We start from the raw sequence: 24,003 nt of genomic DNA on the forward strand, positions 1-24,003 counted from the left end.
TTAATAAGAATGAAATCTCTTGACCTAGATTTTTCTCCAGCTTAAAAAAATTAATATATAAAATCTGCACACACACAAACACTAACATATTAGACCCATCCTACACCAGGGCACTTCAAAACAGATATTTAACAATGAAAACAGAAAAAGGCATTTCATGCCCCTCCCTTACCCAGCTTTGTGTAAAAACATGAATACAGATGATGTCTGATTAAAACAGAAACCTGAACACCAGGTTGAACATATTTACTTTTCAAAAGCATTTTACAATTTGATTTTCTTCTTGCCTGCTGTGATAATTGACAAAAACTACAGAGGGATTAAAATGAGCACAGGTGCTTGTCTACACAGTTCAAAGAGATTTGATCCCAAATGAAAATAATGGAAAAAAATAAAGCTTGAGTATTTTTAGGAATAGAATTAACACAGCCTAACCAAATAAGCCTAGATTAAAAGCAGGACTTTAGAGTCCACATTTCATGTTACTGAAATTTAAAATTTGTATTATTATGAATACAAATTATTATGAATACATTATGGTATCAGAAACTTTAGCAAGTGATACCTGATGTAAGCTGGTATTAACAACCTTCCATATCACAAGTGTTAGTGGATCCAGAGGAAAAAAAAAATAAATGCACTAAATGCAGTAAAGAGCATTAAATACAAACAGGCATGTGTAATAACGGACACTCGGTACTAAATCAACATTATTTTTCAATTTGTGAGAAGTAAAAGGAAAGCCCGTGTGCTGAGAATATTAAACTGCCAATACACAAATCTGCACAAAACCTCTGCTTATTTTCTTTGCCAAATTTATACTGCTACAGCTGGATCACAACCTCCCTGCACCCGTGAGGTCAGGAACCGTTTGAAAAGAAATGCATGATCCGGCTGATCTTTGTGCCAGCTAATCATACCTAATGCAAAAACCATGATTTTCCCCATTTTTCTGACCCAGGCTCCTTCAGCAAAGCTAACTAGCATGTCGCTAATCCTAAATTTGTTGTACTACTTTGTTAAACAGACTTAAAAGACAAACACACACAAATCACACAGGATAAAGAATTTATTCTGTGCTCAAGGCTTATTGCTGAGCTTCTATGAGAATTGAAAAAAACAGCCCAGCACTCAATGAAATAGAAAACAAATTTATTTGTCTCCAAGGCAAGCCAACAGAAGACTCCACACTTATCTAGGCATTATTATACAACAGCTATTTTCTTGCCTAAACTACCTAAACCACTGCTCCTACAGTAATATATACACATATTCAATCTTGTTTTTGAAGCAAAATCCAGTATATTTTTAGGCCTTTTGAATAATAACAGTAGAAATTTCCAAATATATGGATCAGAGATGGAATAACTCCATCCCTTCCCCCCCCTCCCACACAGGGGGCAGCTCATGGACACAAGAACTAATTAGTGGTGCCTCCAAATAGGCTTCATTTTCACTTGACTGTCTTTTTGACTAGTGAAAAAAAGGGAGCACCAGCAATCATTTTGCAGAAACACACCTGTGAAATTGTCAATACTGATATTTTCCCAGCAACCCTATAACTACACTTACCTCCCTACATTTTCCTATATGTCTTACCCTGGATTTATGTTTTTGCAGCATCTACTACAGTGGCTGTTATTACAAATCTGAATTAATTCCATCTCCACACCAAAAATCTCACTGAAAAGTTTTGAAACCTCTGAAGCTTTGACTTTAGATTTTCTAGATTTTCACACCAACCCTCAGAGGTCTCACAAGGCACCAAGCTGAGTCTTTCAACACACTGGTAAAGAAACTGAGATGAAGACATGAAAACCTGGCAAAAAAATTCACACACCACAAACATATGCTTCTAGGTTTGGTTTTGATTTCTCTTTTCTTTAAGCAAAAAGCCATCATATGCCATTACTACACAATTCAAAAACATTTCCTTTAAATGTCTTAGAACACCAAGAAACTATTTTCCCTACTGCTTAAACCAGTCTGTATGCTAGATAATACTTTAATTAATGGTAACAGATAAATAGCACCCTAAGCATAAAACTTTTGAAGATAAATACAAGGAACCGTATAAAGAGAAAGCAGCCTTTTACCAGCTACTTGATCAACTCAGCTTACTGGCGAACAAATTTAGTTCTAGGATTTCATATAGGCCAATATTATATTTCAGATGTGGTTCAATTTGTGCAAGACACATTTAAAACTGCAGGGATCATAAAAAGTGCAAAAAGTAAGACTACTAAAATAAGTGATCAAAAGATCTTTCACATTTAAAGGTCAGTTCAAGCCCTGAGGAAGACAAAAATTGTGGGGGTTTTATTATAGGATATCATTTTGCACATAAGAAACCATTTATATTTACTGTAAAGTTTAAAAGAAAAAAAAAGTAGACTAAGGCATTAATTGAAAAAAATTAAGACTTCAGATCCTAAATAATTTAGGTACTTTGAAATAAGCTAAAATTGTTGTGATTTAGTTTTCATTAACAGATAACCAATTCGTTTTCCTGCAAGAGTTTGCATAGTACATGGTTAACTACCACCCTGCGAAGCATCTGGGGACAAAGAGAAAAAAAAAGGGCATAAATCCTAACATAGTTCAATACAATAAAAATCGATACACCATCATTACTGCTTTTCTTTCTGAGAGCAAGTATAAATAAAAACAAGCTCTTTAACACACAGGCAACTAAACAGGATTAAGACTATAAAGTGAATCTGGACAGGAAACCCAGGGGGCTGAAATTCTAATCCTTCTGTCCACAGAGGTAGCAGTCACCAGACAGCATGTAGTCTCAGCATTCACCTGCAATACATAGGCAGAATTTCAAATACTTACAAAAAGATCAAGCTTTGTCTGAGAAAAGTTTCTTTTTGGCTTAGGACGTGTAATATCTGCCTTCCTCAAAAGCAAACAATAGCCACACACATGAGCTCACCGCTGATTCTGCCAGAATGACACCTGGACGCAACACTCACACACTCAACCCATCGTTCTTGGGAATGGACCTGACGGCGAGAAAACAGCTCAAGCTGTTGCAAACATACTAAACAATTCAGGTTGACATAGTGACACCACACCACTACTCTGTGAACTTTGCATTACCTTTCTGTAAATTCCTAGATTAAGTGATGAAGCCTAAGCACTTGGTTAAAGGTCTTCACAAAATGAGTAGGGGATGAGGAATCCTTCAAACACAATGGAATTTCCATTACAATTAAATTATCTGGTGCTAGTGACTAGTAACAGAGCAAGGTTGATCTTTAACTACTATCTCCTTTTGTCTCACACAATCTTTTTTTGATATTTTTATACTAGAATGTGAAGCAAAGTTGTGTTAGGTGCTACAGCAGAAAGCATCCAGCTGGGCTCGGGAGCTCAGGAATTCCATCTGTGTCTAAGAGCTCTTCTGGTGCATCTGGGAGTTAAATGTACAGCAGTCATTCAGAAGCCTATGGACCCATGTAGTTTCATGGAAAGACTGGGTCACCAATCAAGGGGAGGGGTTTCTAAATACCATGATTACAGGCTTGACATAGAGTGCAATAAAAAGGGAGAACCACAGTGAACAATATACTTTTCCAGTGCAGCAGTTTCGAGAAGTCTCCATTTTGCACCAAGACTGAAACTACTGCTTCCATACCAAGCCATTTTGTAGTAAAAGTTTAAATACCAAAGCAACAAAAGACACTTTGCTTACATTTGGTACTGTTTCCCTTAAAGTGCAGTAAAATTCAATTTGGCAGCATTTATTCATAAGCTTGGTTCAACTCCTACCTCACTCATTTTTAGCTAACACTGACAAATAAAACCACAATTTAACACTAGCAAATGGAAATGTTTGCAAGCTATTTTCTGACCGTTACGCCTCAAGCATACATGACAAGCCCATTGCTATCAGGACTGGTTTTACCCCAGTTCATACTCTACCACTAGGTAGTATTCTTGCCAGAAGTCAACCACAGTCCACCAACAGAAATCACAGAGCAAGGGAGAACTTGTTTCCATACACACGTTTGCTTGTTTGAAATGAAGCCACAGGATCACACTACTGGGTATACAAAGAACCTGATGGTGTTCGTAAAGCAGTCAGACTTCAGCTGCTGTATTTGAGCCATGAAGAAACTGTCATGGGCAAGTTAAGAAGCTCCTAGAAACTGGCTCTCACTGAACTGACACCAAAAGATACTTGGAGAAATAAAATAACACTTCAGCTTCCAAACTGAAGACTTTTACATAATTAGGATATGCAAATAGGAATAAATGAAAAGCAAAAAACATTTAAAAATATGACTACACCTACAACACTTTTCCTACTTATATAGAGCCACATCTTTTTTTTCAGCTTAGTAAGAGAAAGGCTCAGATCCTTATTTTGTATCTGGTAATTTATTATTATTAATGTGCTCTTACTGGCAATCAAGTACTAATAGTAATAGTTATATAATTACCATGAACTTTTAAACAACTTATGCTTTTAAAGAATTTACCGTATTAAATGTTAAACGAATTCATACCGCATAAAAATAAACCAAAATACGCAAGGGCATCTTGACTGGAATTCTCAGCTTTTCCTTTGAAAAGCAAACTCATTATGTTCTATAAAGAGAATGAAGTCTCTAAAAGAAGACTAAATTCTTTCTCAAAGCCAGGCTCTGAAAAGATTGCATAAAAAAAGATTTTATACTTGGCTCAAAGTAGAACATTTGGGAATCACTATTTTTGAGCAAGGACTCACCCACTTAAAGGCAGAAGAACTTATTTTGAAAAGCAGTGTGAAATTTCAGGAGAAAAAAAACCCCACATGTATTTTGCACTTCCCAGCTTTTGGTAGCTCTCCAGATAAGACAAGAATCTCACAATAACCTCTTCCACATATAAGTGTTTTCTCACAGATGCTGCCAAGTTATCTTATACCACTAGCAAGAACTTCTGCAAGTAACTACTTCCAGACAAAGCAACTTAGAGGACAGACAGCAAGTGAAAAGTAAAGGCATTTAAGGTATCTGAGGAAAGATACCTGAGAAAGGGGCCTGAGGAATAAAGTTCACTGGGTTCCTACCTCACCCTGCTTTGTCACCAGTCTGTTCAATGCCCTTCAGAAGCTACGCTCGAGCGATGTTGTAGTTAAAATGACACAGGAGAGTAAGATCATAGCTCAGGACTTACGGACAAACTCTCCAAAGCCCAGGACAGGACATGAATTTGAGCCCGGCCCCACCACTAAGGACTACATCCACAGAATAGCTAATAGCCCTCAGAGGAGCAATGTTTCTTCTTTGGATGCAGATCATGTACTGTAACTGCTTCCGCGGATCTGGTCCAAAACAGCTGCAAAAGGAAAAGCTCATCTAGATTAGAACAGATCCCTACAGAAACATTTAGGACTTTAAAACAAAAAATATTTTTTGTGCATCTATACATATGGACACCATCATGTTATGACAAAAATACCAAGGGATGGGGAGAAGGGCTCAGTCTTTTGTCTCCAAGATTACCTGCAGACATGCATAAAGCTTCACATAAATGTTCCCTGTCCCTGCTCTCCCCTTAGTCCTGGTCCATAAACTCTGTTAAGCTCCTCACCCATCCTCAGGCAGAGTTCCATGAACTCCAGCCAGTCACGGATACAGAGAGCAGCTCCTCCTCCTCTTCTACCCTGCCTGCCCTTCCCAGAAAGCCCTAATCCTTTCATTCCAACACTCCAGTCATAGGAGCAATTTCACCAAGTCTCCATGATGCCAATAAGATCCTAGCCCTGCAGGCATGTGCACATCTCTAATTCCTCTTGTTTATTCCCCATGCTATATATGCACAGAGGCATTTAAGTTGGGCCCATGAGGAAGCTGACTTACTGGCTGGAGCAGATGGAATTCTGCTGTGCAGATTTTCAGGTTCTCTCCTGCTGACCTGTGATCCTTCTCCTGGTACTGGGCACCTATTGGTGACACTGACACCAAACCGGTAGGAGTAGAACGGATAGAGGTTCCCCTCCCCTGGCAGCTTTAGAAATGTTGAGTAATGCTGTGTGTCCCATAGGCAGTGGTGCAAATCATAAACCAGACTGCCTGGTAACTCCCCTTTCTTCTCATGCATGCATGTTTTACTGGGGACACTGCTTTGTGTATTCGCACAGCATTTGTGTATTCTCACAGAAAAAACTCAACTACAACCTGTGAGTGCTCTGCACAATTGGGCTCCTGGCATATCAGCCCTTGAATTCAGCCGTGACTCTCCTGTTGACCATCTCTCAAAGAACCAGAGGCAGAGAACACCAAGGGATCTAGGAGGGATGACTACACAGACCCTGTGGCAGAACCCAGAGGCCAGCCATGCCCCAAACCCAGGGAAAGAGAGGCCAGACCATGTACCGCAGGCTGTAGTGGGAAGCCTGGACGTGACGAGTAGCAGGAAGCCCCAGTGCTTTCTGGGGCTATCTCTTCTCAGCAGCATCAGGGAGCATGGCCATGAGGCACACCCAGCTGCGAGGACAAGCCCAATGCACAGGTATCCTTAAGACCAAATGAAGGACAGGGGAAAGCCCCAAATGAGCACTCAGCCTCTGCTTTGCTGCAGATGTGTCTCCACAAGCTGCCTTTGAAGCAGGGACAGAAAAAAAAGTCATCAGATGGTGGACAGTTTGCAAATTGCACTCATTTCACAGGTGTCAGTCCTCAGCTACAGTTACTGTATCAGGCACCAGCTCATCTTCCTGCCTTCCTCCCACTATCGCCCACTTTATTTAAGTATTCACACCCTGGAATGTATGTAGTAATAAGTCAAGGCACTTTTATTATATAGGCCAAGTCCTAACCTGTTTGTTTACATACATTAGCATAAAGGTAAAAGTACTACAGACAGAAACTCAGCATTAAAGGTTAGTTTAAATGCATGTCCTAGAGATTTAGAAGGAAAGAGAAAAAAATAATCTAACTGAAAAAAAAAATCAACAGAAAAGTAACAATGGAGATAGTAAGGCAGTACTTGATTTGATATTTTCCCCCAGTGATGTTTACCTTGTGACTAGCTAGCTGTTCTTATGAGCAGACAACCTAGTAAAGCAGACATCTTCATCTTACGTCACCTTACATTTCATGCATATTCAGGCTGAAAACCACCTATATAATTCAAGATAATGCAGATTGCTTAAAAGCACATTTCAAAACCAACCTGAAAAAGTTGTACATAGGTTTTAATGTAGAATATATACCTTTTCACAAAGAATACATCGCTTTTCTTTCCAAGTCAGAAAAGAATTAGGTAAAACAAAATCCAGTACGTAACTGAGAACAATTAAGCAGGTACATACTGTACTTTCTCAGCAGGTGAAAGAAGTTCTCCTATTACTGAAGCTGCCAAAGGCTGTGAAGCTGTGACCAAAGACATGATAATATTAAAAGTGACAGAAGAGACTCTGGACAGCAACCCAGTGGCACACTCCCTCCTTTCTCAGATGCCTTCAGAGGTACAAAGCACAGCAGCCACATTCTAGCACTGCAATTCCCTCCTCCATATTCCTAGCAACCTCTGCCTCTTCCTTATCCTTAGAGGATGCTACTAGAGGTGCCAGCCAAGTTTGTAGGGTGACAACCACAAAGTTTCTTACATTCTCAGTTATACTTTTATTAATTGTCATGCCAATGAGCTAGCTGATCATGGATAATAACTGTAAGAGCTGTCTGACTTGATGAACAAGATAAACAAAAGTAAAGTGACAGAGACCGTAACCTTTGCAAGTATGCAACAGTTCTGATGTTGACTTCAGAAAAATCCTGAACTAGGAAGATCAGTGCAGCTCTGTGTAACTCTGCAAAACAGCTATAAATAATGAAAAATCAACAACAAAAAGTTGTATTCACATGACTGTTCTAAGTAAGAACAACAAAGTATTTTCTTCACTCCAACAGTTATTCTGATTGCACTTACAGTGGATTTTAAGAGTTTGGTGTTCTATATATTGCCTAATAAGAGAAAGTTATCAAGGAAACAATGGTAAATCCTCTGCTGCAATTTCAGAACTGTAAAAAAGTCTAAGGGCAGAACTATATTACTGCTTCTTTCAGCTCAGTATATTACAGTACCAAATTACACTTCGCTGAAAGAACTTCACAGGGATTGGTAGTACTCTTCAATCTGGTTCAAGAACAGCTGACTTCATTTTAAAATATTAGATGGCTTTCAAAATTTGCACTAAGTTAAATTAAATATTCATGAAAACAAATCACACTGATTAAGGAACAGGTTTTGTTTCTCATTAGAAATTCAACTTCAAATTAGTGGAAGTTCTAGGCATGGGAAAGATGTAGCAGAAAGACTGGAACCTTACAGGAGAAAACTTTGCATTAGGCAGTATCTCTACAACTGCCATAACATAAACTGCCTCTTTGCCTTCCTGTCCCACTCACAGTACAATTCCTTCAGACTTAAAGTGCAGTAATAGGTGACATATCACTGGCCTGTAGGACTGCAATACTAACCAAGCCCACTCCTAAGCCACAGCACCATTATTCAGTGCAAATACTCCCAGGGCTTTGGTGATACCAGTTTTTGTCCATCCAGTCTCCACCTTGTCCCACCTCCTGCAACACCTACAGGACACAATTTTCAGGGAAAATGTTTTGATCCTGCAGCAAAATGGGAATAAAGTGTACGGGGAGAGTGAGCATGGATCTATAGGGTGGAAAGCTCTTCCACTCCACAGCTCCACCAATCCCCTCTGACTAAAACATGCAACATTATCCTGATATTCAGCAGCAAAACAAGCCTTATGTCATCAGTAGTATTTGATTAGTATTGACCATAATGATGGTCAATAATGCACAGGAGGCAAATCTCCACTCTCTGGCTGAGCAATGCAGTCTGCACCATGAAGTAAAATGTACATAGGAGGTGGAGTGTGAGCATCTGATTTCATTTTGGGGCAGGGAGCCTTAAAGTCTTTTCAGTAACAGTCATCTAGAAGTAATATGGAAATCAAATTAGTTGATTGCAACAATCTAAACAGCATAATTTGATACCTTTACAGCAGTTCCTGGATAATGAAAGTTTAGAAGGAAAAATCCTATCTTTTATTAAATCCAGCATAGCTAGAGGGCAGAGCCTCTTCCTACAGCTTTTACCTATTCCATTTTAGAAATTAATACTGCTTAGCCAGCAAAGCATGAGTTAATTCAGCTTCTGTCTCCCCAAAGTCTATAATTCTCTGGTTTAGCCTTCATGAAGAACACTTAAAATTGTTTCAAATATAAAGTGAACATAGATACAACCACCTCTGCATATGCCTCTATGAATGGTAAGGATGATACTCCAGAAGGTACCATGAAGTGCAGTTTCCCTCCTGGGCACTGAAAGGATTAGCAGGTGTACCTGTGAGGTGAGAGTATAAAAATAAGCCAGGGAAATGAAATGCAGGCTTATGGACAAGCCAGTCATGAGGACACAGCTATTTCATGGCTGCACAGGATCAAAGCTACAGCAATTCCACAGGCTGCAAACACACTGAAGCCCAAACATGTGCTGTCAATGTTCACACAGCATAGGCTTTGTGGACAGGAGCAACACAAGGGACGAGGAGGGAAAGTCAAGCAAGGTCCAAGGGCTGCCCAAGATGTGTAGAGATGGTACGGGAGATACTACTGTGTCCCAGGGAGATTATCATACTTCAAATTCTCCATATAATGCTTACAAAACCATCCGCTAGAACAGTCCAGTACCACTGTTTTAGTCCAGTGTCTGATTTCCTGCTCTACAGAAAATGAGCCCTTACCTCCTCATGTTATGGGAGGCCTCCTTATTTTTTCATTCACATTCAGCATTAGCTTGGAAAAATATTCCTTCATCCTTGATCCCTCCAGCCCACATAATACAGGTGATTGAGGGCCACTGATTCGGTTTTGCATTTTTATTACATTGGGGACAAAGTCAGCTGCAATAATCTTCAGCATTCCTGTTCCTTAGTATATTTTCTGGATAAAGCCCATGAAGATAAATCAGCAGGGTGGCATTTCACATAGTTCTTGGTCTTTATGGTCCATTATCTCACTTAACTCATATTTGCTGTCAGTTGCCAGGTTCCTGTATCACGAGAGGGCAATTCACACATCTGTATAGATGACTTCACAACTGAAGCCACAGCATCAGAACAGCCCAAAGATGTAGAACCAAGAGACTTTTAGGAATGGTTTATTTTTTTATGTATAAAATATTTATGTAACTAAAATCAGGAAGGCTGGCAGATTTTCCCATCGCTCAGAACTTTGAAATATCCCATTTAAAGTTCCTGACAAAAAACTACCAAAGACGCCCCAAGAAAGCTACACAGCAATTTTTTGCCCCAAATTCTACCAATTTTATTTTGCTGAGTGAAAACCATGTCTATTTCTGTGCATTTCTGCAACTGCACTTTTCATTCATTAAAATAAGAAATCATTTCTTTGATGCAATCTGCTACAGTTCAGATAGCAAAATACTGATGTCTGGCAGGCTTACTGGTTTTGTTAGGTTATGTTTTGGTTTGGGGTTGTTTTTTTTTTCCTCTCTTCCTGTGAGAGGAAAGCTTTTCCCAAAGGATTTAAGCAATTTCATAAAACAAATGTAAAAACAAAGACATTTTTGTTTAAGGACTGAAGGTTTTGTTTTGCTTTAAGGGGGATGGAAAGGGAAGGAAGAGAGAAATGACACTGATCATCTTTCAATTAAACTGGGGGGGGGGGAAGGGAGGCATCTCATTCCTAAAATAGAAACTTTGTGATAGCACAAACTCAGTACTACAAACAGGCCACCAAGAAAAAATGTTTTTTTTAAATTTAAAAATATTTTTATTTTATTACATACAATATAATTTATTATATGTTGTAAATACATATATGCATAATATATAAAAATAAAATTTTATTTTTAAAAAAATATTTTTCTCCCCTAAATAAACAGATGTACTTATTACAGTCACAAGTGAACACCTCAAACCATTACAGCAAAGATCAGAGGAAAAGCACTTGAATTTGGAGATAAAATTACATTGTGCATTCCTATATGCTATGCTTTGTTAGTCAGTTTCTCCTTTTCCTCACAGTCTTTCACACAGGAAGGAAGAAAGAAATACCTGAAATGTGTGGATTTAAACACATAAAGATTTGGGAAGTTCACTTCAGCTATAACTTCTGAAGCTCAATCTAACATTCATCCCTTCATTTACTGAAATAGGACTTAATACTACAATGGCAGTAACCCCCTGAACTTGCACAGCAAACATTGCATGATGGGGACAATACAGTAACAATAAATAAAGGAAAAACTAATTAAAACATCTGAAATCTTTCAGCAAACGTGTGGAGGCTTTGCAGGAAATCCGAATGAGCAGACCTTCACATCTGCAGATATTCCCCAAGCATTTATACAAATACAGTCCAGAAATCTCACATGTTGCAGAACAGGGATTCTAGTTTCTGATTAGCAGATATTCATTAATGGAATTAACTGATTCATCGATAAGTCCCTACATATTACATCAAGTTTTATTAGGCAGAGAGAAGTCAGATAGCCACAAGTCATCTTCCCTGAGAAAATAACATCTATCCAAACAGAGCAAAAGCCACCCCATGAAGACCCATTCACACTGTCTAACATTCAGGATTGTCACTGCAATTATCATTCAACAGCCAAACTTAACACACTGGGAGAACTCAACAGTTCTATACAGCAATAAACTCCAGTAATATCACAGCTCACAAAGGAAAAACAACAGAGACAATAAAAAGCTTGCAATTAAACACAACATGCAAGTGAAATCTATCACATTGCAAGTATGTGTACTTCCATGACTAATTTACAAATGTTAGTATTAAACTTGAATTTTTCTAAATGTAGTCTTGAAGTACATGAATGCATATGGGAAGTGATTTAATTAAGAGTTTAAAAAAGTGGTCTAAAACCATTGGAAGTGGACAGGAAAAATACCAGTCTGTCAAATAGATCACAGCAACATCACTTTTTTAATATAAAAAAAGTACTGAAACCATGTGTATTATCATAACTTCAAAAATGTTCTAGCCAACCATTACTTTAATGATTCTCCTCCATCCAAGCTTAAGCTTCGTATATGCACATATATACACAAGAAATGGTTTCTAGTGGCCCTCTGATCTCCCAAATGGTAACACACACAGATTAACTTGTCAAATAGAGAATGACAACATACAAAGGTCATTACAAATCCAAAGGTCTGGGTCCACTCATGATTTTGGGTAGTTATTTAAAGGACTTGTCTAATACTGTGTAAAGGCACTGGACAGAAAGGAAAACTGTTTGCAATAGTAACCCTCCTTCAGCTCCTATTTGTAGGAAAACCTCATCAGGTGGAAATATGAAAGTTAAACCACAGGAAGGCTGAAGAACAAACCCTCCTGCCCCATTCTTCTCTCCACAAGTGTTCTCTTTTCCTATACTTTTGAACTATACAAGACACTGTGTAATTTACAGACACTTATGCCTTTAAAGGTTCCCCCTGCAGTTTAATCTAAGATTCTGCTTTCCTTCCCCACTGAAACCTCTGTTGATTTGTGCAACCCTGAACAGCTAATAGATACCCCACCATTACTTCACAGTGATGAATAAAATGTGAGCTTTCCAATTTAATTTAAACTCAAGTTAACATGCATAGTGAGTTCATGTGTAATGCAAGTATTTCTCCTTCATTTCCCTGTCCACCAGTTCACTCATTTAGTCTCCACGTAATTCTCATTTTCATTATTTTTCTCTTGTATTTTTTCATGTGTGCATGCTCCAGGTTTTACCTCCATCTCCTGTATCACTTGCTCTTTGCTCCAATCCATTTCTCTGCTTCCCAGTCTAACCATGCTTACCAAAAACACACAGGTCCTCGAGCTATTAACAAGAAGGATATTCCTTTCAATTTGCTTGAGTTGCAGACAATGCTGGATGCTGTTATCTTCCCTGTCCAAAAAAGTCTTAAAACATTTCCTCCTATTTCTTAATGCAGACTTTTCCAAGACCTCAAATTGTAACAGGAAATTATTTGAGTGATTTTGTTTAAAAGAACACAGCACAGCATTAGGAGACAAGTGTTCTGCCCTTCGATTTCCTAGAGACTATTTGAATAAAGGTTGAATCTCTCCTTTGTAATACTGAAATAACTTTTCCACATCATCCATTAATATTTGGAACTTGAAGGCTGTCAAGTGAAAGATGCTATACAAATGCAAAGCACAGCTCTAGTCTCATCTTTTTTAATGATACACCCAACACTCTCATAAAAGAGCAACAGGAGTAGATGAAAAATCACAATAAGTGAAAAACCTAATAATACATGCTAAAAGCTACCAAGACAATAAATTCAATTTTCCCTGGGATTGTTAAATTATTCTTTTGATGGCTCAACACAATCTTTTCACATTTATTTCCTATGGGGAATGCTGACACATTAAGCTCCTCACACAGCTCCTCTTTAAAGAAAGACACACACATGCATTTAAAGCAAACACCTAAAATTTAATAGCTCAGATTTTTAATAAACTACGCTGGAGAGGAGTTTGCAACTGAAATATTTCTAAGAGACACACCAGCCTTACAAACTCAAAGTAAACAGACAAAAAGCAGTATCAAGAGACTGACCCTGCTTTCACAAACAAACACACTCAAAATGCCTTATTCTTTCAATGATTCTTCTCAACCTCTGTCCATGCAGATGACTACATTCTTTTTCCTTTTTCAAGAGTCATCCCTAAATGTCCAAAAGTTTACCTGAGCATACAAGTGTCAGATACAGGAGCTTATAAATGGACAGACCTTGATGCTATAGCAAAGGTCAAACTAAGTCAACATGTTGTAGCCTTCATATCACACCCCCCATCATTACCCTTTCTATGCAGCATACGCCTCTTCAGTTTAATACCAGACAAATCTTCAACAGTCAACAGAGGAAGTGCCTAAACTGGCATATCTCATACCTCCATTTGTTCTGGACAGTTAGGTTGTACTGGCCTTTGTAAAGCTCAGCACCAGCACCTAGATCAGGTATTATACCTGCAAAACAAAGCACACGTCTTCACATTTGGGAGCATCAACACTGGGTCTTCATAAATCCTGCACTTCACCTATTGTGAAAGGCTCTGTCCAAAGCCCTCCCCAGGCAATGCCTTCCTATTCCTCAAACAAGAGGATGAAGCCAGTGCCACAGAGCACTCATAAGACCAGAGAGCATGAAATCAAGTAGAGGATAGATACAGTCACACACCCAACAGAAGAACATATTTATTTATTTATGGGTTCAAGTCAGCCATCCTAACCTCCAGCATGCACATCCATTTATGCATTTTTCTGTCCCACACATATTAATTTGTGGTTATCTTAAATATTTTATGAGTTATACTCAATTTCACTCCATTATATCCTAGAAAGGTGAAAAAAAAACCCAGCTACTAATGCCATGGATGGGGGATTCTAGTTGTTATAAATTCCATTCACTATCAAGTGACTGGACAACATACCCTCCCCAAAGTATTTCTGCTCATCACACCTCCTTCACATAGGTGTTTTCTATTTCTGTTAATCAGCAGTGAAGATCAAGGCATAAAATCTATTGTAGCTTGAGTTACTTGAACTACCCATTTCCTTAACCGCCAAATGCAAACTTCAACGCCACACTGGGACTTGAGAGACGTACAGCTGGGAGGGCATCCAAAATCTGACAGTTAGGAAACTCATTTTGAATTCCCTATGTTTAATATTCTAACATTCATTCAGCGAGCCATCAGATCATCCTCCTGCACATCAAGATTTTAATCCAAAGTTACAGATGAGACTTCAGTTTATGACCCTTCCTTGTCTCTAAGAATTTGCTCCAGGGAATTTATAAGCAGCTGCTATCTCCCCTGTTTGCCATTACCAAGCTAGAAAAGACAGCAAAGCTTAAGTATTGGTCTCTCATCTAACTCCAAATTGTTGACGCCCCGTCATCTTTGCAGCCTGGATGTCCCTGTACATGTTCCACTAGAATTTAATATCTTCTGTACTCCAGTGACCAGAACTACATACAGTATTTGATATAAAGTCTCCCTAATGACTTGCATAATAACTTGCCTGTCTTCACTGAAAAGCTCTCACTGAAGATCACATCTGCTTTCATTTCATGCTCACCATCAAATAGTCATCCTTGTTTCAGTACAGCATTCAGGCCTTTTCCTCCAGGCCCGTTTCAAGGGATAACCTGCCAGTGATAGCAGATGTGTTCTTAACAATCATTCATAGATAACTCCGCTTTTAGAGTTTTTAACTTCCTCTCATTCCTGTTGCTTCAGTCATCACAGCCATTCAGTTCTTCCTGTGCAATAATCCAACTCTGCTTGGTGCTGACTATGTTTCCTAACTTTGCCTTTCCATCAGTCATCCTTTGCGTAGTTATGTCAACCAGCATGGTGAAGTAAAATGAGCAGCCCACCACTAATACCAATCCAAAGCATTAACTCCTTTATTCATGCAGACAGTCACAATTTCTCCTTCAGAAGACACCTCACCATTCTTTAGCCAAGCCCCACACTTCCAATTTAGTAATTTTTGGCGTTGTGCCTGCTATGGTGTACACACATCAAACTGAAGACTTCTGCTCCTTCTGTCTAGAACATTTAATATTTAACCAGTAATAACACAACTTTAGTCTTCCATGACCTAATTGTGCAAATCCATGATGCTTTTTATCCTGTTTTCCACTTATCTTTGTATAGTTAATTGCTTTTTTCGTTCCAAATTTATTCTAAGTCATTAAGTCCAGAGTAAAACACGTGAAGATTTCTTCTCCTTTTAAAAATAAATACAAGTGTATTTCTTTTGCTGTATTGCTATCACAACTGCTGCATTCAACTTGACAGCTAAAAATCAATCCCTTTTTTTAAACCTGGTTCCAGCGTCCTGCACGAACTGCTTCAAAGACCCAAAGCAGAGACCCTTTGCTTCCTTAGTCTGAATGTGTTAAATCTGGAAGCAGGCACAAAACATTCATTCTGGTCATTTCTGTTTGGTAGTCTATCTTTCCCTATGTTTGAATCCTCATCCCTATCTAAAGCTGGTTACAACTGGTAACTTTGGAGGTATTAGGTATGTTTTTCAACTATAGCCTGGTCCTCACATTATCATAGCCAAGTCCTCTTCTCCTCTTTTTATTTTTTTCCTCATCATCTTAAATTTCTCCATGCTCTAGCTTTTGGCAATTCATGTGCTATCCTGCAGTTTCTGCTCTCCGATGATCAATCTCCAACTTCACTTCATTCCTTGCAGGTTTTCTGGTAACTTGCAGTATCTTATTCTCACAGCAAGGTCCACAGCCCCACTTGGCAAGCTTTTCCTCCTCCTTAAAATGCAGTTTCCAAGCAGCTATCGTACCTTCCACTTAAAACAGTCCAAGTCTTTTCTTTTTCCTATTTTTTTAAACCTCCAGCTCCTACATGTCTTAATCCCTGTGGACTTCACAAACTAGTTCTTCCAACTTCTCAGAACCTTCCCTGCTAAAATAAAACTTCCTTGAAATAAAACCACTTTGTAGCTGACATATACTTATCCTTCAGTTTAATTTAAAATTATTAAATTGCAGCTAATCAACACATATGCTTGAGGCCCTGCGAACCAGACCCATAATCCAGCACGAGAAAGCAAGACCCAGTGTCAGCCCCAGGGAGACCAGAGACATTCCTTACCCAGAGTTCAAAGATGTGCCCCCTAGTTTCAAGCAGGCTTCAAACACAAGCCTTCATTTACTCTGCATTCCACTACAATTAATGGCCAAAATCTATCATAGGATACTTCACTGTATTGATTTCTAACCTAACCACTGGGAAACATACAAAAGCACATTTGAGAAACACCTTCCTTTCATAACACTTAGCACAGCATCTCAAAAATGCTCTGTAGCTCTAAGCAAACAGAACACATTTACAAGGCTATGTTCTATAATCTGACTTGTTTTTGCCTCACTAAATCAATGTTAGCCCCCTACATTTTGGAGCATAATATGAACCTTTAGGAGAAAGCCACTTCCTGTTCACTGGAAGACTGCAGCCATATTAAGTGCCTCCAGCAACAATTCTGAGATCTGATGCCTCCAGCATGCACACCACAAGTCTATGAGGACCAGGGAAGGAGGCCCTAATGGCCAAGTGCCACAGCAGGACAAAGAACCACTCTGGCAAAGTGAGAGCAAATGATCTCCATATGAATCTGAAAACACCCTCCCTTAATTTTAGCTTTTGATACAATTTTCTTAACACTGACAAGCCTTCTGTGTAACAGAGTGAACTTGCTGGCATAAGCTATCAGTTCCATCAAGGCAGTAAATCATACTAACCACAACATTCCTGGTATACCTGCATCTCCAACACCATGTGCAGGCACCTGCCTGCTACCTCCTGCTTAGAGAGGCTGAAACCCAGAGAGGTGAAACTCAGTACTGCAGCATGAAATGTCAACTGACGTAGTAAGGGACTTTTCACAAGGACATGTAGGAATAGGACAAAGAAGAATGGCTTTAAACTCAAAAAGGGGAGATTTAGATTAAATATTAGGAAAAAATTCTTCACTATGAGGGTGGTGAGGCACAGGCTGTGCAGAGTAGCTGCGGCTGCTCCATCCCTGGCAGTGTTTAAGACGAGGTCAGAAGGGGCTTTGAGCAACCTGGTCTAGTGGAAGGCATCCCTGCCCATGGCAGGAGGTTGGAACTGGATGAGCTTTAAGGTCCCTTCCAACCCAAACTACTCTATGATGATTAACTTACTAACCCACATAAAATGGGGCTCCAGCATACATACAGCTCTGTCAGCTTCATCAGCTCCCCATCATGGCAAGGACTGCCCGCTGCCCTGGAAGGAACTGATGGTGGTCTCTGCACCCATCTCCATCGGCCACCATCACCAACAGGCACCTCTCCCCAGGGAACAAACTCACACTGCTGGCATTCTGCTCTCACAACCAGTCTCACCAGCTCAAACCAAACCTCTGCAGCAGCACGGTGTTCAGGCACCCTCCAAAATGAGGAACTTGGCACTGGACACTTCAAAAAAGCAATTCGTTGTTAGTTGAAAGCAAGGACACAGCATGCCATTTTTCACTCCAGAAGTGCTTAAAAGTGTTTTATCTTATTAATTCTAGGTCAGTTGAGCGCACATGTGGTATGGATTACACTGACCTTTAGAGCTCTCAACATTTTTAAATAAGTAGGACACTTAACAGTAGATGCAAGCCAAGCTGCACACCTACTGTACAGCACACACCAAGACCAAACAGTGGGCTTTTACAGGCAGTACCAAGGACAAGTGGCTTTACAAAGCATGTCTCTTACAGCACATAATGTTAAGTAAATTATAAATGCCAAGTCTGACCCGGTATCATATTAAATCAATACAGGCATTTTATAAAAAAAATAAGTTGAACTAAAGTGACCCTTTCAAAACCACCCAAATCAGTGTCAGATTTACAAACAATTCAAGTATTTACAGGTAAGTGATAAAAAGGTTTGCATCAAAGTAAAAGTTGCCTTGCTGCTTATGAAACACAACAGCATTGTCGTTTTAAGCACAAAGGAGATGTTTCATCCTTAAATATCTGAACACAGTAGCTGCAGACTTCAAACACAAGCAAGGATCAACATGCAAACGACCATAAAATTCAGGTTTAAAAAAGTTAATACTATGATTCACTGGATATGTTAATTTGCCAGTGCCAGGTCTTTGAAAGTTAACCTTCTTCTCTGCCCTATGAGCTGCTATATACATTGACCCTGTAGGACACGAATCATTCCACTGCTTTCTCTTCAGCGACGCCTTATCCAAGTAAGAGAAGAAGGAGGAATGAAAATCCGTATTTAAGTATATTACCTTTCGGACAAGCCTCCTCCCCTCTCCCAACTGAAGTTTCCTTTAGGTCAGGGTAGCACTCTGAAGCAGCAGCCCCGGTTGCGGGCAGTGTTGTGACAGATGCGGAACAGACCCGAGGCAGAGCGAGCGCCCACCCGGGGCAGCAGCCATGTGCTCGACCCCCACCCCCGAAAAGGCACCCAAGGGAGGAAGTTCACACTCCGCGCCGACCCGGGGACAGAACTCGGAGGAGTTCAGACCTATCACTTCCAGCCGCTTTCTCCTGGGCCATCTGTTTTCCCCTGACATTAACGAGCTATTTCAGAACAGCCGAACCGCTCCGCCCGCCCCGGACCCGTTCGCTAGCAGGCGGCCGGAACCGCCGTCCCCTGAGGCAGGGGACGAAGCCGACTCGGCCGCGCTTCCGCGCGGGGCACCCGCCAGCGCACCGAGCTCGTGGGGGCTGCTCTGTGCCACCGGAGGAGCCGCCCGCCGACCCCCGGCAGCTGGGCAGGGCAGGGCTGGGCAGGGGAGGGCGGCTCCTGCCGCAGCGCCCAGCGGGCCGAGCCCCCCGCCAGTCCCCGGGGCAGCGCGGCGCCGCCAGCCCTGCACCCCAGGCCCCTCCGCCGGCGCTGGTGGGTTGGGGTCACGCCCGCTCCCATCCCCAGGGCCGCCCCCAACAAGCGGGGAAACGGCTGCAGGACGGCGCCGCGTTCAGCCCCGGGCGGTGCCGAGCCCGGAGCGCCGGCCCAGCGGAGCGCCTCGCCCTTACCGTCCTCGCCAACGCGGCGCGGGAGCCTCCCGGAGAGGAGCGAGGCGAAGAGCGGAGAGCCGGGGCCGAGAAAGCCACCGCCGCCGCGAGGAGGTGGAGGAGGAGGAGAGGGCGGAGGATGAGGGGCGGAGGGGCGGAGCCGGGAGGCGGCGGAGCAGAGCTGCTGGCAGCCTCCCGCCCGCCGCGCACCCGGCGCTTCCTCCCGACCCGCCGCCGAGCGGAGCCGGGCAGGGTCGGGCGCGGGGGCCGGGGCGTGGGGCCCGCCCAGTGCCGGCGAGGCGGGGAGCCCGAGGCCAACGGGCGGGATCGCCCCTAGCCGTGCAAAGGGGACCCGGCACTGCCGCCTTTGTTCGGCGCTGCTCCCACCCGGTGATTGTTCCTCCGGCCCTGGGAGACACGGGGTAACTTCAGTGAGGGTAATGTGGGTCTGTGATGAAAACCCCCTCCACCTGCGCCAAACGCTGCTCGGCAGCATTGAAGTCAGCCTACACACCGTGTTGCAGTTGCCTGTTTATGCCCCAGGAGCTGCTTGGTGACTCGTGATAAATTAAGGTGTTTTTTTTGGTTTTTATTGCAGAGAGTAGATGCGATCATGAAGAGTGTGTTTGGTTGTTTTCTTCTGCACTTGGCAGCCACCAAAAACTAGTAAACGAATTCCAGATGCACTCCTCCGTTGTCTGTGGTAGTTCAGATTTTCTTCTAAACGTTGCCACTCACCTACGCATCCAGTTGCTCACTGATCGTTGAGGTACCTCTTGAAAGCATACTCGTTTTCTTGCCACAGTACTCCACTGCTCATCCTGTAAACCTTCTCCAACCTTCCTGATTTCAGCTCTTCAGTTCGGGTACCGGAGTCATGTAGCACTGTCACACCAGTTAAAACAGTAGAGGTGAGAATTTCCTCTCATTCATATCTCAGTAGAGACTAACAAACTCATAAATGCTATTGTATGAGGCCTTCTCTGAAGGGCAGGTAGATTTCAGTTTTTTATATGGAGGTGGAACAAACAAAATAACTCCAGGACCATCTGTCTACAAGTGACCTTTTGAGAGGCAATGACAGAACTAGACCGTCCAAGGGTTGTTAAAACCAGGCATAAAGTGAGAAGATTGTTGATTAAGCAGCCTCCCTTAAAAGCTTTCCCCCTTCTAATGCTCGTTAAGTCTCAGCAGTTAATAGGTCCCACCTGGGATCTCTCACTGTTTGCCCAGAGCTCTGCACCCTAGGCTGTAACACATAAGGTAGCTCAAGGCTGCTGATGCTAAACCAGCTCCATGAGTTTAGTACTAGACTAAGCTGCTTTGGTGTGCTCTTTAAGTGTGTTATCTGTTCCTCAAGCTATTGCCTAGGAATTGTCTGTGAGGCCCATGTGATACCTGCTACAAAGCATAGGTGTGAGGAAGGAGGGGATTACACAGTATTTGAGCTCTTCCACATCGTTAACAAGCAGCTCCTGTACCCTGCACATATTAGCATGGCTGCAATAGAGAATGGGAAAGAAAAGTATGTGATTTAAATATCAGCTCCTGTAGCTATGTTGGGGGGAGGAGGGGACTTTTATTTTAAAATTAGAAAAGGAAGGGTAATTGATATCCTCCTGAGTGTTGTGAGGAAAAAAAAAGTCTGAAAATGCAAAACAATGTAATAAATATGGAGAAGCCTGCCTAAGCCATCAGGCAACCTTAAGTAAAGCCAATGTGCTAGAGGCATAAGCTACATCATATATCCTAGGTAGTGCCAAGACCTGCTTGCTGCATTATTCACTGGGGTCAGAAGCCAACCATCAGTCCCGTAGCCTGTACTAAAAGGGAGCATGTCACACAGTGGGATGCTTGTTTGTCATATGTTCAATACGCAAGCACCCCGGCTCCTGTGACCACCTTTTACAGGAGGTGCATTTTGCATTTCATTCATTAGGCTGGATGAGTGTAGTTGGGGGAGCAGTAGGCAAATGCAGCTCATCTTCTTTTATGTGAAAAGTTAGATAACCTGTTCTGGCCAGAAGGTTTCCACATTCCTGATCAGAACAGAGGCTTACCAATATTTCCATTCCAGATCAATATACAAGCATGTGTATAGCACTTCTGTTGTGCCCTTACTAATAAAGCATGGACTACGGAGTTGTTTTTTACACTGCTTTTTCACACCCAGGCATCACCTGATGGATGGCTTTATTAAATTACACCACACTGTGCAGCTGCTCAGTCTGGGAAGAAGTATGAAACAATACAATTTAATGCCTCACCTTTTAATTTTAATATAGCTATTAAAACACAATCTTCATTCTCACCATCAGGGCCAGAGACAGCCTAGCCTGTGCCTCAGATAGATGACCACCCTGTTGAAGCAGTGGCCAGAGATCCCACAGCAAGGCAAGCTGCTAACCTGAGCTGGTCATGAACACCTACTGACTTCATGATGTTCCAAATCCCTTTAATGGAACCACCACCTTGGCCCCAGGATAAGATTTGAGGGTACTTTAAATGATTATCCTTGTACAGAGTACTCGCTGAGATGCCATAACCCCTGATTTATAAATGATTTCTAAGGCAAGGAAGTAATTCTATAAACATGCATATAGAATCATAGAATCATAGAATAGTTAGGGTTGGAAAGGACCTGAAGATCATCTAGTTCCAACCCCCCTGCCATGGGCAGGGACACCTCACACTAAACCATATCACCCAAGGCTTCATCCAACCTGGTCTTGAACACTGCCTGATTAAACTAATCAAATTCAATAAAACCACTTAATAAGAGTAAAATAAAAGGTACATAAGAAATTGTGTTGTCTGGAACTAAGCTGAGAACCTCTGGAAATGGGCATAATATTACCCCGTTCCAGACTTATTTCTTCTTTACACTTTCCTAAGAACAGATTATTATAAAATGCATTGACCTTGTCAGTCTATTAAAATACTTCACAACTTTCAAAAGGCTTTGAGATACGAAAATTTAAAACCCCACCTATTGATCATAACTGTTTTCCTAAATCCATGTTTCTACAAAACTGAGAATAAAGCATGTGTTGCTTTAGTCAGAAACATCTGACACTACTTAAAATAGTGTTAACTAACACAAGTTCCCAAGATCCTGTCCTAATACAGCTCAACACAATGGTAAAGACAAACTCTGTCCACCTGAAACAATGTGTTGTTATTGTTCATGCTTCTTGAATCTGCCATTAACAGTAAGTCTCACTCTCACAGTTGCTTCTAAACCTAAGGCCTGCTTGCATTCAAAGAGAATTTCAGTTGTATTTTGGCATTGCATGTGCTATTCACAAAGTCACCTGTAACTAAGAGCAAAGCAGCTCATCTCCCTCCATTTAGCTCTACAGCCCTGGCTGCAGAATGTTTGGGTTTTGAATCTGTTCTGCTTGTGTTAGAAAAGATCAAAATACATTTCAAAACGCAGACTGATGCCTGAAGTACTGTGGCACTCAAGCTGAATTAGCCACAGCAAGTCAAGTACTGAACGTATAACTTTCCTCACTAGCTCTACATCTGTACGACGCCCTCCAGTCTAATGACCAGGAGGTGTGAACCGAGGTCAGCAACATCCTGCGCTAATGGGCCAAGCTGTAACCTACAACATCTACGCTGCCACCAAGCGTTTTAGTGTACTTGTCCTTGGTTAACTCCATGAGTGAGGCATGTGCATGGTTTCTGATGGTCAGCCTGGTCTTGCCTGCTCAGCCCATCCAGCCATCACCTCAGCCATGCCTGCTGAGGTAGGAGTGAGATGGCTGGAGAAATGCACCTCTTTTAGTTGTGACAGCTGGATCAGCCAATGCCTGTGCATCACTGAGCGGTGTCTGCACATTCAGTGAAGCTCACTGAGCAGTATTTCACACAAAAAGGCTGATTTTTCCTTCCCCACCCCACATGTACATCCAGCTCCTCGCATAGAATCATAGAATCATAGAATAGTGAGAACACTCTAGTCCTGTATTTGTGCACTGGGACATTTGTGGGGGAGAGGGGGACTGGTTTGGTTTGTTTTTTACTCCAATAATGAGCTCTATAGAAAATGTGTGAGCAACATCTTAATGGAGATTGTGAATGGGACAGATATTTAGGTGTTCTGGGAAAAGTGTTTTCTCAGTGTTGTTGGAATATGCAGGGGGCTCATGACAACAGAGAGCTGTGAGAATCATGCTGACCTGGTCTTCTGGTGCTCAAATGCCACAACAAGTCAGAATCTCCCATTTCAGCTCCTTGAAGGCCTCAGCACTACATAGGAGGACTTGCAGTTGTTTTCCCTCAGTCACTGTATTCTCGCCATCAATTTGAAGTTACCTATATCTAGGGTCCCGCACAAGGCATTAGTTTTGTTCCTGTTTCCCTCTACTATAACAGTGAGCTTTACTT

The 24,003-nt window shown here is 41.5% G+C and overlaps 1 protein-coding gene across 2 annotated transcripts in view; it reads right to left on the reverse strand.

Moving 5' to 3' along the window:
* Nucleotides 1-19,754, reverse strand: part of FAM110B (family with sequence similarity 110 member B) — a 111,583-nt gene extending 91,829 nt beyond the window's left edge. For both annotated transcript variants that reach the window (XM_034064306.1, XM_034064308.1), the window contains exon 1: nt 19,630-19,754. The gene's annotated coding sequence lies outside the window, so the exon portion shown is untranslated. The remainder of the gene's footprint in view (nt 1-19,629) is intronic.
* Nucleotides 19,755-24,003: the final 4,249 nt, after the last annotated feature.

Source organism: Melopsittacus undulatus, chromosome 1 (genome assembly GCF_012275295.1).
Source record: "Melopsittacus undulatus isolate bMelUnd1 chromosome 1, bMelUnd1.mat.Z, whole genome shotgun sequence".
Taxonomy (NCBI): Eukaryota; Metazoa; Chordata; class Aves; order Psittaciformes; family Psittaculidae; genus Melopsittacus; species Melopsittacus undulatus.